Here is a 15,505-nt window from a genome sequence, read left to right as displayed (position 1 = left end):
ATCCTCTCCCTCAATTGCGCTGCTTTATTTGTCAAATGGTTCAATAAAATTGAAATGTGACTTGGTTGAGTTATAGTCTTTGGTGTTGAACTGGATTTTAAATACACTGTCATGGTGGTTTGAACTAAGTTGTCTAAATGACACTAGACCAGTTTTGGAGGCCTATATTTAACTGACAATTTCACCACACACTACTGCGTTTTGGGTAGTTGAAATTAGGCATTTGCACCTGGAATAAGATTGTGACATTAATAGGATGGCAACTAGAATCATACAGCACAGAAAGAGGCCATTCGGCCCATCATACCTGTGCTGGCTCTTTGAAAGAGCTCTCCACATTTAACATCCCTTAAAGGTTAGTTACAATTGCCTTTTTGAATATAGTGATGTAACCTACCACCCACCATCACACATGGGTGGTTAGTGGAGTCAAACAGTGCTGAGGGGATTGGTAAAGGATCAATGATCTTTTTCATTGCACTCTGGCCTCTGGTGCATTTCCCCCACCCGCCCAAAATCCTTCGCCCACCCCACCTCCCATCACCCCCTGTTGGTGGCCGTGCCTTCAGACATCTGGCACCTCAGCTCAGACATTCTCTCCCTAAAACCCTCAACCTCTCCTCCTAAGGCATTGCTTAAAACCTACATCAGTGTCCAAACATTTACCTGTCCTAATGTCTCCTCCTTTGATTCTGTCACGTTTTTGTCTGATTTACGTGAGTTGAATGCTTTGCTTAGTTGAACATTGGGCGGTGTAACAAGGCACCACTGCAACAAGATGGTGAGGGCAAAGGGGCAGGAATATAAGATGGCCATTAGCAGATCAAATTAAGAATTTAGGAGAACATTCTTTACACAGAATGTGGAACAGGGAGTGGTTGAAGCAGATATATTTGGAGTTGAGATACAGATCGACCATGATCAAATGGAATGGCAGAACAGGCTCGAGGGCCTGAATGGATTCCTCCTGCTCCTATGTAAGGGGAGGCTGGTAGCATAGATAAGGGAGAATGAAATAAAGGGCTCTGTGGAGGCAGGGGGTTAGATACAAGGTAAAGCACGCTCTACACTGTCCCATCAAATACTCCCAGGGCAGGAACAGCACAGGTTAGATACAGAGTAAAGCTCCCTCTACACTGTCCCATCAAACACTCCCAGGGCAGCTACAGCACGCGTTAGATACAGAGTAAAGCTCCCTTTAAACTGTCCCATCAAACACTCCCAGGGCAGGTACAGCACAGGTTAGGTACAGAGTAAAGCTCTCTTTACAATGTCTCATCCAACACTCCCAGGGCAGGTAGAGCATGGGTCAGATACAGAGTAAAGCTCCCTCTACACTGTCCCATCAAACACTCCCAGGGCAGGTACAGCACGGGTTAGATACAGAGTAAAGCTCCCTCTACACTGTCCCATCAAACACTCCCAGGGCAGCTACAGCACGGGTTAGATACAGAGTAAAGCTCCCTTTAAACTGTCCCATCAAATACTCCCAGGGCAGGAACAGCACAGGTTAGATACAGAGTAAAGCTCCCTCTACACTGTCCACATCAAACACTCCCAGGGCAGGTACAGCATGAGTTAGATACAGGTTACAGCACGAGTTAGATTCAGAGTAAAGCTCCCTCTACACTGTCCTATCAAACACTCCCAGGGCAGTTACAGCACGCGTTAGATACAGAGTAAAGCTCCCTTTAAACTGTCCCATCAAACACTCCTAGGGCAGGTACAGCACAGGTTAGGTACAGAGTAAAGCTCTCTTTACAATGTCTCATCCAACACTCCCAGGGCAGGTAGAGCACGGGTCAGATACAGAGTAAAGCTCCCTCTACACTGTCCCATCAAACACTCCCAGGGCAGCTACAGCACGCGTTAGATACAGAGTAAAGCTCCCTTTAAACTGTCCCATCAAATACTCCCAGGGCAGGAACAGCACAGGTTAGATACTGAGTAAAGCTCCCTCTACACTGTCCACATCAAACACTCCCAGGGCAGGTACAGCACGAGTTAGATACAGGTTACAGCACGAGTTAGATACAGAGTAAAGCTCCCTCTACACTGTCCCATCAAACACTCCCAGGGCATGTAGAGCACGGGTCAGATACAGAGTAAAGCTCCCTGTGCTCTGCGCAAAAAAGTTATCAAATCCCAACCTCAGAGGATCACACCCTATTAACCACCTCCCTCAGAATTCATGTTCCCACAGCTCCGGCCATTTGTGGATCCTCCCCTTCCTTCACTCCACCATTGGCACCTTGGGATGTTTTTCTGCATTAAAGGTGCGATATGATGTAAGATTTGACATTTTCAGCAATAATCACGCAAGAAAACAGGATAAAATAAGACAGTTTATTGACCAAAGTAAGCTTGCACAGAAAAACCTTTGATAAAAGGGCATACAAAATGGCCGCCGGGCCTCGTGATCAGTTTCTGGACCATTTGATTTCTGTTACTGCAAGCCAGACAGGCTTGTGGATTGAAGGCAGTAAGCCCGCGAAAGCCAGTATCGGGAAACCGAAACTCAGGGAAACAGCATACATGTTCAATAGATTCTAAGTACAAGACAGTTTCAGGCAAACAGGATGGGGCCCATCAAGATATGGGCGGACAATGAATGAACACTTAAACCCATTTAATTTACAAAGGAGAAACCGTTTAACAGCCATCAAGGGAAATCTCCAGACCGATCAATATGCGAACCGAGTTACGGTGACAAAGTAAAAGACATTAAAAGACATTATCGGCCAGGAAGGCCAGTTAAGTTATCACCGGCTCCCGTTACAAGACAAAGCGCCCCTGCAGAGATTTCTGCCCGCCAAAATATTACAAAGACTGGACTATGATCTGGCGGGAGATAAGGCTGGCCCAAAAAGGGTATAAATATGGATTTTGAAAAGTCCATCAGCGCCTCTTCTACCTCGGTAGCTTCGGAATTCGATCAGGAAGTTTCGGACGGACATTTCGGAAAGGACAACGTGGTCGGTGTTCAGCTAGACAAGGCTCGGCCACGACGAGGGTGGCCCAGGTACCGTTGTCGGGAGATCATCGACGACCCAGGCCGAAGAAGAAGACACCCTCAGGAAAACCGACGATCCAGGCCGGAGAGAAAGGACATTCCGGGCCTAGCAATTCCGTGCCTCAACATCCCATCGAGGTGTTGTTCTGTTCCATGAACCCAAATCCACAACAGACTTGGTGGATTTCAGCCATGACGAGTGCTCACCGAGGCTGTGTCCACTGCCTCATCGCTTGAGAGAGAGAGAGAGAAAAACAAGCTGCGCCAGAAGTTTCCAAATCCACGTGACGACGGAAAGCTGTGCCAGAAAGGCTGCGAACCCCTCCTTTTTGCGATTCTGATAGCGGTGAGCATGATCCCGAGTTCCTCAAGTCGAAACTTAGTTTAGGTATTAGGGGAGGGAGTAAGGTTAAATCGTAATGTGTTTCCCCTTTTACGACGTGCCGTGTGTTCCCCATTTCCATAGAGTCAAGTTCATAAATTTGTGCATGATTGTAGTTACTTTAATCTGTGCCTATGACATGTATTTTGTAATGCTTCAAACTGTTTAAAAATAAAAGCATCCATTTCGTGCTATTCAACCTGGCCTATTGAGTCCTTTCTCTGCACTACATTTCTCTGCATCTAAGTCCAAGGTCTAGAACCGTAGGGAGAGTGGGTCGAACCACTCAAGGGTAATTATTGCACAAAGCCTGGCAGGAAACCAGAACGAGCAAGAGAAACCCCCTACAGAAATGGCGACCGCGGCAGGACCTTGGCAGCAGGAAAGTAGTGTGTTAGATCAAGGTCTGAATAAACGAAATGTAATGGATGAAAGAATAGCGGATTATGTTTTTGGAAAGGTAAACCTCACAAAACAATGGATATCTGACCTATTAAGGGATAGGCGCCCGCTAGACGCAGCCATCAAGTGGACAGAAAGCAAAGAGCACAAAAGATCTGTAGAAAAGGCGGTCTGGCTGATGTGCTACAAGAAGCAAGTCCAGCTTTTGGACCAAGTCGTTGTAGCACAGACGGCCCAGATCAAAGATTAGCAGAAGTAGAGGAAAAGGTTGCGGGAGGTCAAAAACTGATTGAATCGCTTAACGCGCTGAATCAGGAACGCCAATCCACAACTCACCGCCACAAAACCTTGGTAGAGTATTTAAAATGTCAGGTCATTGAAGCCAAGGCCTGTGAAGGTAGAATGAGAGAAAGGTGTTTCCGTCTAGCTAAGCAAATAGAGACCCAAGAGGAAAAACTTCTGGGAGCCAGGGCAGCATATAAGATGGCCATGGAGGATAGATCTGAGAGCACCGACCACAGCGCTTGCCGCCGGGAGCAAGAGGACCTGAGAACGGCCCTAGCCAAGGCAAACGGGTTGGTGTGTCTCATAAACCCACCAGCGAGCCTGCTATTGCTAGCCAAGGAATCCAAAAGACCGATTCCACAAGAGATAGTTCAGGAACCAACCCCCGAACCCTCTGCGCCTCCTGCTTATGATGAGTCTTGGACTCCGGGAAAGGAAACGGAGACGGTAGATGAAGAGATTCTTGAGGAAGAGCCACCCCAGGTAGCAGAGTCAGGACCGGCACCGATGTGTCCCACGCGACACCGGAGGCTCGGTCCAGGCGCCAATGATGGCGAGGACGGACCCCTTGTGAACCAGATCATAATGCCCCACAGCGCACAACAGCTGAGGGCAATGATAAGTCACGTCCCAAAACTCACCGAGTCAGGAGATCCCTCCGTCCATTTTAGGGACGTGGAGCAGACCGCAGCCGTTAATGACTGCGACGGGGTTGAACAGTCTAAGATGCTGCTGTTCTCCCTGGACAGCTCGCTCCTCCAGTGTCTCCCTGACGAGAGCAAGAGAGGGCACAGGGAATATGGGTTGTTACGGGATGAGATCCTGGAGATTATAGGAGAGGGTGATGGAACTCCGTTCCTCCGTTTAGAAAAGACAGTGCAGCTAGAAGGAGAACCCCCACGGGTTTTCGCCGGAAGGTTGTGGCCCGTGTATCGGCGCAGCTGCCCGGGAGGACCGGACCGGAACGCGCTAAATGATGAACAAAGGGCTCATTGGCTCCGGTGCCTGGTAGCAGGTTGCTTGCCAATAGTGAGGGAGCAGGCCAAAGCATGGTTTGACCCCACTAACGCCCGCTCCACGGAAGACGTAGTGCTCGATCAGCTCACGATCAGTTACAGGAACAACAAGGGTAGGAAAACGCCTGTTTTAAAAGGAAAGGTGCATGAGGTGAGGCCTGCAGCTTCTGCTAAAAAGGAATGGCATCAGGAGGGGAATCGCCCTCCCCAAGCCAAAAGCAGTTGTTACGGGTGTGGGAAGGAGGGTCATTGGCGCAAGGACTGTAGAAATCCATGGAAGGATAATAGGGGGAGATTCCCCGCAGCCCAAGCCCAAGCCCAAGCCCAGACCGTTGCCCCAGCACCAGCCCAAAACCCAACCGTAGCCCCTGCCCCAGCAACAGGAGGTGGTGCGGTTGTGGATCCCGCTACGATTGAGTCAATTTTAGAGACTATGCGGTCTCTGATGACCTCGCAGGGGAAGGTAGCAGTCGCCAACAGCCCTATCGCTCCCGAGACCCCAACCGAAGCACCTAAATGACTGACGCCTGTCCAGCCCGTCTACTTGTGTCCGCTCCGCTATGACGCCTGGAGAAGACCTGTGGTGAAAATGGAGGTGGAAAGGGAAAAGGGTAGTTACCTGTTGGATACGGGAGCTTCGTGCACCGTGATCCACACAGCTAGACCTTTTGCCTCACCTCTGTCCACCCAGGCTCCATTCTCAGTAGCGGGTTTCACAGGCAGAGAACAGGCTGGCGCGTACTCCATCCCGCTCTCCATTCATTTGGGAGCACTCCACACCACATGGACGTGTATCCTATTGAAGTGGAGTGAGGGGGGTGGAAAAGGCATCCTCGGGGCTGATTTCTTGGTGGAACACGGGATCCTCGTGGACCTGAGAAATCACTGTCTCTGGGGAGCCGAGAGCGGTTTAGGTAAGGTAGTTGTAATCCCAGGGAGGGAAGAAAAGGGGGCCCTGTGCACCATGAAGCCGTCAGGAGGTTACGATCTCGAGCTCATGGTAGCGAACGTCCCAACGGACTTGCAGGCGTGTGTGTCGGAAAATCTGACCGCGTTTGCCACCCACAAGCACGACTGTGGGAGAGTCACTGGGTTTGAAGTCAGCGTAGACGGGGACCCCATGATCCGACCCCAAAAACAGTATAACTTCCCCAAGGAGGCAGAACCCGACATGGAGACCGCAATATCTTCATTGGTGCAGCAGGGCGTATTGAGACCAATAGCCACTCACGTGAACTCCCCCTTATGGCCGGTAAAGAAGCCGGACAATTCGTGGAGAGCCACGGTGGACTACAGAGTCCTCAATAGTAACATCCCAGCCTGCGCGCCCACGGTAGCAGCCGTTGCAGACCTAATAGGGAGTATTCCAGCATCGGCGACCACGTTCACGGTGCTGGATATCTCGAACGGTTTTTGGTCCATTCCGCTGCGGCGGGAGGATCAGTACAAGTTTGCCTTTACTTTCAAAGGGCAACAGTACACTTGGAACTGCTTGCCACAGGGTTTTCACAACAGCCCCAGCATTTTCCATCAATGCATGGCGGGGAGTTTAAAAGAATTTAGCCAGCCCAACCAGATAGTACAGTATGTGGACGACTTACTCCTGTTCACGGACACAAGGGAGGAGCACGGCCCACTATCAGCCGAATTATTGGAGCTGTTAGAAAGGAAGGGTTTCAAAGTAAACCCAAAGAAAGCACAGATCGGCCAGCAGGAAGTCAAATTCCTGGGTCTGGCCATCCGCGCTGGAGAAAGAGCCATAGATAAGGCCAGAAGGGAATCAGTACAAGATCTGCCGATCCCCAACACAGTAACGGGTGTAAGGTCCTTTTTGGGATTGACCGGGTACTGCAGAGATTTCATCGAGGACTATGCTGCCACAGCAGCCCCGCTACTCCGACTCTTACACAAGGGAATCGAGTGGTCTTGGGAGAAGGGGTGCCAGGCAGCATTTGAGAAGTTGAAAAGAGATCTGCAGACCGTGCCAGCCCTAGGGGCCATAGATAGGGGAGAGGAGTTTTTCCTGGAGGTAGCCGCTAGTGGGGACAGCCTGAGCGCCGTGCTGCTCCAGGAGCGGCACGGCAAGCTGAGACCGGTAGCTTATTCCTCCAGGGTGCTCACGGATGTAGAGAGGAGTTTCTCCAATTGCGAACGGCATCTCCTGGCCACGCATTGGGCTGTGAACAGATCAGTGATCTTCACAGGAACCTCTCCCATCACGCTCCTCACCCATCACACCCCCACAAAGATGCTTCTGGATGGAAGGATTAAGGATGGGACCGTAAGCAGCGCTCGGATTGCGCGCTGGACCCTCCTCCTTTCCCAGATGGATCTCAAAGTTAAAGGCCTCTGCGAGCCAAAGCTCGCAGCCAACATGGTATATCCCGGAACAGCCCATCGGTGTTCCGTAGAAGGGGTATGGGAGGTCAACATAGGTTTACGGGCCGGGATACAGCCCACAGGCCGCGAAATCTACGTAGACGGTTCCAGCACTGTATCTGCTGGCGAACGACTCACAGGGTGTGGAGCTTATGACTCTGCGGCAAACATTGCCCTGGCAATTAAGCTCCCCAGCACTATGAGCGCACAGCAGGCTGAACTGTCCGCGGTGGCGTACGTGGTTACCCACCCCGAGATTTTCCCAACCCCATACACGATTTGCTCAGACAGCATGTTCACATGCAATTTGTGTACGGAGTACCTCGCCATCTGGTCCCGCCGCGGATATACCTCTGCGGACGGGCGGCCTTTAACAGTTAAGCCCTTGCTGGAAAAGATCCTGGCAGCTGTGGGGGAGGAAGGGAAAGTGTTCATCCATAAGGTGAAGGCTCATTCCACCACAGAACCCCGCAGTCAGGGCAACCAGCAGGCGGATGCGCTAGCCAGGGAGGGTGCCCGCAACGGCATTCTCTGGGACCCCTATGGACCCGGATCCGTGGCGGCGATCCAAGGCAGGGAGGGAATTCCAGGGAACACAGGGGTGACACCGCCCCCAGACCTAAAGACCGTCCAAACCCTGGATCCCGCCCTAAAAACAGTCCTAAAAGCCATCACAGAAGGCAAGCAGGTAGAGGGTCCGTACAGTACGGCAGCCCTCTCAGTCAAAGAAGGCATGCTGTTCCGAGAGGAGCAGTGGGTTGTGCCGCAGCAGCACCGGAGGGAATTCCTGCAACTGGCCCACGAGGGTCCAAGGGCGGGACACCCCGGGCCTGAGGTTACCTGGCAACGGGTAGAGCAGGCGGGATGGTGGCCGGGACTTCGGGACGATGTCCGCGAGTTCTGCACAAGCTGTCTTGTGTGCGCTGCAAACAACCCAGACCCCCACAAAAGGAAGGTGCCCATGGGGCACATCAGGAGGGTAGAGGGACCATGGCAGTCGATTCAGGTAGACTACATAGGGCCCCTTGTCCTGGTAGATGTGTTCACCAAATGGGTAGAAGCTTTCCCGTGCAGAACAGCTACGGCACTGGGCAATGCTAAGATCTTGATTCGGGAAGTGTTCTCACGGTGGGGACTCCCCCGTTGTGTAGAGTCCAACCAAGGGAGTCAGTTCACCGGTCAAGTAATGCAGAACGCCCTCATGCTCTTGGGCATTGAGGGGAAGTGGCACGTAGCATACAATCCCCAGTCATCCGGGATTGTTGAACGCATGAATCGGACCCTCAAGGAAAAGCTGAGGAAAGAGACAATGGGCTCGCCCCAGAAATGGGCGGAGGTCCTGCCTTTAGACCTCATGGGGATCCGGGCCGGCCAGTCCAAAAGTACGGGGTATTCCCCGCACGAATTAATGACTGGAAGGATCATGCGAACACCCACCCATGTACTAGCCCCGGTGCTCACTGAGGGCCAGCTCCGAGAGGTGAAGCGAGACAAATTCGTCCAAACCCTTTTGGAGCGCCTGAAACAGATTTATGGGCAGGCGGCTGGGAACATGGGAAGACAGCATCGGGGAAACCGACTGTTACTGGAACCTCGTAAGCAACAAGAGTGGGTAGTCGGAGACCAGGTCATGGTCCGAAACGATGCCAGGGTAGGGAGTTTTGAACCATTGTACATGGGGCCTTACAGCATTGTAGACAAGGCCAGCCCCATGGTTTATGCAGTGAAGGTGCCCCGACGTACCAAATGGTTTCACATTAACCAGTGTAAACTGTTTAAATCGGGTGCACAAGGGCCAACAACAGGGACCAGGTCTGAGAACAAAAATCCTCAGCCTGTAACAGAGTCACAGACCACACAGGCTGGAACAGTAGCCTGCGTGAAGGGAGGGGCCACCCCATCGGAGTGGGAGGTCTCCCCTCTAATTTGGGATTCGGACGAGGAAGAGCCCGAACAGCTCGACCTCGCCTTAGACCCAATCACGGAGGAGGAAGAGTCAGAGGACGACGATCCCGCCCTCGACTCATGCTTGGGGGAGGTGGGGAATGGGGGCGGAGACTCACTACCTGTAGGGACAGGTGAGGTGGAGTCGGAAGCCACAAATCCCGGCCCCGGGGGGGCGGAGCCTGAGGGAGGGGAGCTGGAGCCGGCAGCTGTGGTGGAACCACAGGCTGTGACGGTGACAGTCCCAACCCCTGGTCCATCAGCCCCGGGAGCCTCACCCAAAGCAGCCCCTCGTAGGTCGACTCGAGCGCCCCAGCCCAGAAAGTTTTGGTCAGATTCTCCCCATCCTTCCCAACCTCGGTCTAGAGCAGCCCCAGAAAGGTATGGTTCCCGTTCAACAGCGACAGGCTGCAGGGGATCAAAGCCGAAGGTCAGTGCAGCCCCACCACAGGGTGCAGCACGCTGCAGCCCTCACAGGAATTCAGTAGGCCGCCCGGCGGAGGGCGGTGCTGTACATAAGTTAAGTTAGGTAATTATGATGATAGTTTAAGGAATATAAAGTTTACGGTGTTAAGAAATGTTAAGAGTACGATTTTGAAGTCTGCCCGGTACGTGTGCTTGTTTGGAAGCGGGGTCTAGGAACCCGCGCGTCCATTTAATTAGGCCAGCACCTATTGGGAGCCTGGCTACATCATTTTATTGGTTACAGAAACCTGGGATATGATGAAAAAGATTCTCATCGTGTTCGTAGCGATCGGGTGCGGGTGGGCCTACCGGGGCCGCACCAAGGACGTCATCATCTTCGGGTGTTCCGGGGACACGGCCCCCATCGCGACGGATGGGACAGGGGAGCGAGAGGTTGAGGAAACCGCCACCTACTTCCACCAGGGGAGATGGCCAGGTTGGCTGGGGACGAATTCTACGGAATACTCCAGCAGTTTCGGTTTTGCCTACCAAGAGACTTCGTTAACGTGCCCTCGGGTGAGGATCCTTGCACCCAGAGTCAGCGTTACCGTGGGAAAGAGGATCTGTCTGGTGTGTAATGGGAACGTACCACTAAGGCGATGGTGGTGGCTGCGAAAGCTGGGAAAGGACATGAAGAACTCTACAGTCGAGTGGGAGCGACTGGGTAATAAGACCCATCGGACTATTACGGGGACTCACGGACAATTACGTGTGTGTTGGGACAAATGGTGGGAACCAGATGAAGGAATATATGTCTGTATGTGGGGTTCAAAACGCGTTTGCCCCAAGGGCGTATCCATCTTCTTCCAGAGGCAGTGGCAGGATGAAGGAAAGGGGATGAGATGGGATGTCAGCACTCGGGCGTGTGGAGCCCCATACTCCCCTATTCTGGTAAACGCCACTGAACTCATCACCCGCCCACGCAAGCCCCTGCCCACGCTTCCGGCGGCACTAGCCCAGAAAGAAGGGTGCCCCACCACCACCAAGGGACCCGGGAACGGTTTAGTATTGGTAGCCACCGGTCAGGTGCTGTACCAAGGGGTACACTACGCGGTAGCCTCAGTGATTTTAAACCTCACTGAGGTACGATTGCCGGAGTGGTGTCCCAAAGAAACGGAACAATTATACCAGGTCCTGTTAACCCGAATGTTTAGACAGTTTTACGAGTTTGACTTTGCCGACATCGACAAAGACAAATTATACACCACACCACCGGAAGTTTTGGATCGAGTCGGGAGGCAAAGAAGGGGTACAGTAAATGACATATTCACTGCTTTTAATACCGGGACATCTGTCGTCAACGCTCTAGATAACGTGGAGCTGCAGACACAGATCAACGGTTTAAAAGCCCAGTTAAGGAACATACTAACAGACGAAAATAAGGTAGTGGGTTCTGAGTTACATGAAGACCAGGCCATGACACTACACTTTAAGGAAATAATAGCTGAGCTGGAGAAACACGCGAGAACGGTAAATGCGCTCATTAAGGAGGATCGGAATGCGTCCGATCAAGCTGCGCAAAACGAGGCCTGTGTGCTATACGGGGCGTGGTTACTGGGCGAGGGCCGCAGTAATCTTGAGGATTTAAAACAGGGTTTGGTCCCGTCCTGGATCAGCAACAAGCACTTGCAAGCGCTCCACCCTTTTGAGAATGCATTAAGCCCGTGCCAGCTCAGGCTAGCTGCAGAAGCGTACCCAGTCCCAGTGGACTGCGGACGTTCGAATCATACTATCATGGGAATAGTGGTAAGAATGCCGGTGTTGGGTCCCGCAGCAAAGCCCGCCCCGGTATACAGGGTGGAGAACATTGGAGTCATTCAGGGGGGCGCGCACATTCGTTACGCAGTGGTCCCGCTTTACGTCATCAGATGGGAGCGTACGATGACAGGCACCGACCTCTCGGGGTGTCGGAGCCAGGGAGCACACATCATCCTGTGTCCCCAGCACTTGAATGCCTTTTTGAAACCACAGTGCGGGTTCAGAACCGCTAGCGCGAAGCCGATAAATTGCACCATGGAGGCAATGGCAGAGGACCATGTGCCCCCGCAGGTAGCATATATCGGGGGTGGGACATACTGCGTCACCACTGCAGCGCCTCACTACCGCTATGGACAGCACGAGTGGTGTTCGATCAGTGATAGCAGTTTCTGTTTCAAACCCAGGGCCGAGGTTCAAGTGGCACAACAACGAATTGTCCCCATTCCTGCACCCTCCACCGTTCACCTCACTGTCAAAGAGAATTTCACGGACTTACAACGATTCGTCGCGCATTTTGGTTATGTCATTCCCCCTCTTCCCGAACACCTCACCAAGATTTTAAAAGCCGTTATAGTTTCACAGAAACATTTTGACACACTGGAGCAGAAGACCTTAGAGATAGGAAAAGACGTATTGGACATAGTCATCCCACCATGGTGGGAATTGTTCACTGACATAGAAATCCCGGCCTGGATTAGAATAGCATCCCACATCCTAGTAGTGTGTCAGGTTTTAATTGTGATATTTTTGCTGTTCGTGCATTGCAAGAGAGGCAAACGCCTCCAGAGGCACGAGAACACAGGAGAATGGAGAGAACGCTATGTGCGAATGGGGGAAGAAGACACCCCACTTTAAGCTGCTAGTATTGAAAGTTAGGCGTTCCTCCATTTTTAGATTTTGGCCATTTGCGCGTTTTCTTTTAAGTGTATGAATATTGTTATGTTATTAGTCGTTGTTAAGTTTTTGGATTAATAAAAGGTGTATGCAGGTGGTGCAAGAGGGTATCAACCCCTGCACATCTGACAGATGAATGTGTTATAGTTTAAGAAGTACTGCCTATGATTGTCCAAATGTGCACAAGGTCATTTTCGTTTTTTTCGGAAATGGGAACTGCATGTGTCGTGAAGGTCATAGATAGTTAAGTGCCATGAATGTTTGGATGTGGGGAATCAGGGAAAATTTGCTCACCAAGGATCATTGATACCTCTAACAAGCTATCAGTATCACAGGGGGGCCTGTAAGATTCGAAATTTTCAGCAATAATCACGCAAGAAAACAGGATAAAATAAGACAGTTTATTGACCAAAGTAAGCTTGCACAGAAAAACCTTTGATAAAAGGGCATACAAAATGGCCGCCGGGCCTCGTGATCAGTTTTCTGGACCATTTGATTTCTGTTACTGCAAGCCAGACAGGCTTGTTGATTGAAGACAGTAAGCCCGCGAAAGCCAGTATCGGGAAACCGAAACTCAGGGAAACAGCATACATATTCAATGGATTCTAAGTACAAGACAGTTTCAGGCAAACAGGATGGGGCCCATCAAGATATGGGCGGACAATGAATGAACACTTAAACCCATTTAATGTACAAAGGAGAAACCGTTTAACAGCCATCAAGGGAAATCTCCAGACCGATCAATATGCGAACCGAGTTACGGTGACAAAGTAAAAGACATTAAAAGACATTATCGGCCAGGAAGGCCAGTTAAGTTATCACCGGCTCCCGTTACAAGACAAAGCGCCCCTGCAGAGATTTCTGCCCGCCAAAATATTACAAAGACTGGACTATGATCTGGCGGGAGATAAGGCTGGCCCAAAAAGGGTATAAATATGGATTTTGAAAAGTCCATCAGCGCCTCTTCTACCTCGGTAGCTTCGGAATTCGATCAGGAAGTTTCGGACGGACATTTCGGAAAGGACAACGCGGTCGGCGTTCAGCCAGACAAGGCTCGGCCGCGACGAGAAGACGACGAGGGTGGCCCGGGTACCGTTGTCGGGAGATCATCGACGACCCAGGCCGAAGAAGAAGACACCCTCAGGAAAACCGACGATCCAGGCCGGAGAGAAAGGACATTCCGGGCCTGACACTTCCGTGCCTCAACATCCCATCGAGGTGTTGTTCTGTTCCATGAACCCAAATCCACAACAGACTTGGTGGATTTCAGCCATGACGAGCGCTCACCGAGGCTGTGTCCACTGCCTCATCGCCTGAGAGAGAGAAAAACAAGCTGCGCCAGAAGTTTCCAAATCCACGTGACGACGGAAAGCTGTGCCAGAAAGGCTGCGAACCCCTCCTTTTTGCGATTCTGATAGCGGTGAGCATGATCCCGAGTTCCTCAAGTCAAAACTTAGTTTAGGTATTAGGGGAGGGAGTAAGGTTAAATCGTAATGTGTTTCCCCTTTTACGACGTGCCGTGTGTTCCCCATTTCCATAGAGTCAAGTTCGTAAATTTGTGCATGATTGTAGTTACTTTAATCTGTGCCTATGACATGTATTTTGTAATGCTTCAAACTGTTTAAAAATAAAAGCATCCATTTCATGCTATTCAACCTGGTCTATTGAGTCCTTTCTCTGCACTACAGTTCTCTGCATCTAAGTCCAAGGTCTAGAACCGTAGGGGAGAGTGGGTCGAACCACTCAAGGGTAATTATTGCACAAAGCCTGGCAGGAGACCAGAACGAGCAAGAGAAACCCCCTACAATGATGACAAGTTGGTGTTGTTGTTCCAGTGTGACAGTCTCCATTTCCCATCACAACCTTTATCAGTCTGTATGAAACAGGACAATTGTAATTAGAGTGACTTTGCCTCTATTTTAGAGTTTTAGTTTGGATAGACTGTTTCCCCCTGATGATGTCCTTTTACTTATCAGCAAGGACGGGGGAGCTTGTCCTGTTTTGCAGACTACGAGTTAGGGGCAGTGGGTGAAGCTCAGGCCCATACCGATCATCTATAAGAGGTCCTCCCCACAAGGGACAGGACACCACTAACAAGAACAAAGAGTCTGTCCGAACTAATGTCCCACAGTACATAGCAACTGATTAAGGTCCAACTTTCCGATCCGGTAAAATGAAGCAATGATCCCGTCCGCATCCAGCCATTTGTAGAAGCTTCTGGAAAACCCATTGGACGCCGAGTGTTTGCGTGCCAGGCTCCCTGGAGAGGGGGCGGGCAACGCCCACCGGTACACTCAAGGCCTCCCGCAACCGGTGGGCACCGCAGGGAATGGAGAGTCTTATCGGCACGAGTAATAATATTATGATTTACTTTTATGAGTTTCCTGTTGTTTTGTCGAAAGAACATTCTGCGTTTGAGTTCCTTTGTTAATTGTGCCACCTTAAAGAGGGAGGCCAGGTGTAAATTCGTTCCTCTGTTGATGACACCGGGACAACCCATGTCATTTTATGGCTCAATTTTTCAAAATCCACATTAGACATAGGAACATCGGAACAGGAGGAGGCCATTCAGCCCCTCGAGCCTGTCGCTCCATTCAATGAGATCGTGGCTGATCTGGGACCTAACTCCACATACCCGTCTTTGGCCCAAATCCCTTAATACCTTTGGTTATCAAAAATCTATCAATCTCAGATCTAAAATTAACAATTGACCCAGCAACAACTGCCGTTAGCGGAAGAGAGTTCCAAACCTCTCCCATCCTTTGTGTGCAGAAATGTTTCCTAACTTCACTTCTGAAAGATCTGGCTGTAATTTTTAGGCCATGTCCCCTTGTCCTGAACTCCCAACCAGCGGAAATAGTTTGTCTCTGTGTACCCTATCGGTTCCCCTTAATATCTTGAAAACGTCAATCAAATCCCCCCTTAACATTGTAAATTCCGAGCTTTCCACCATTGGGAAAGTACGCT

The sequence above is a fragment of the Somniosus microcephalus genome, unplaced genomic scaffold (assembly GCF_052327205.1).
Source record: "Somniosus microcephalus isolate GS21.2 unplaced genomic scaffold, FLI_Smic_1.0 unresolved_chr4, whole genome shotgun sequence".
In the NCBI taxonomy this organism is placed as follows: Eukaryota; Metazoa; Chordata; class Chondrichthyes; order Squaliformes; family Somniosidae; genus Somniosus; species Somniosus microcephalus.
This window is presented reverse-complemented; position numbering follows the sequence as displayed.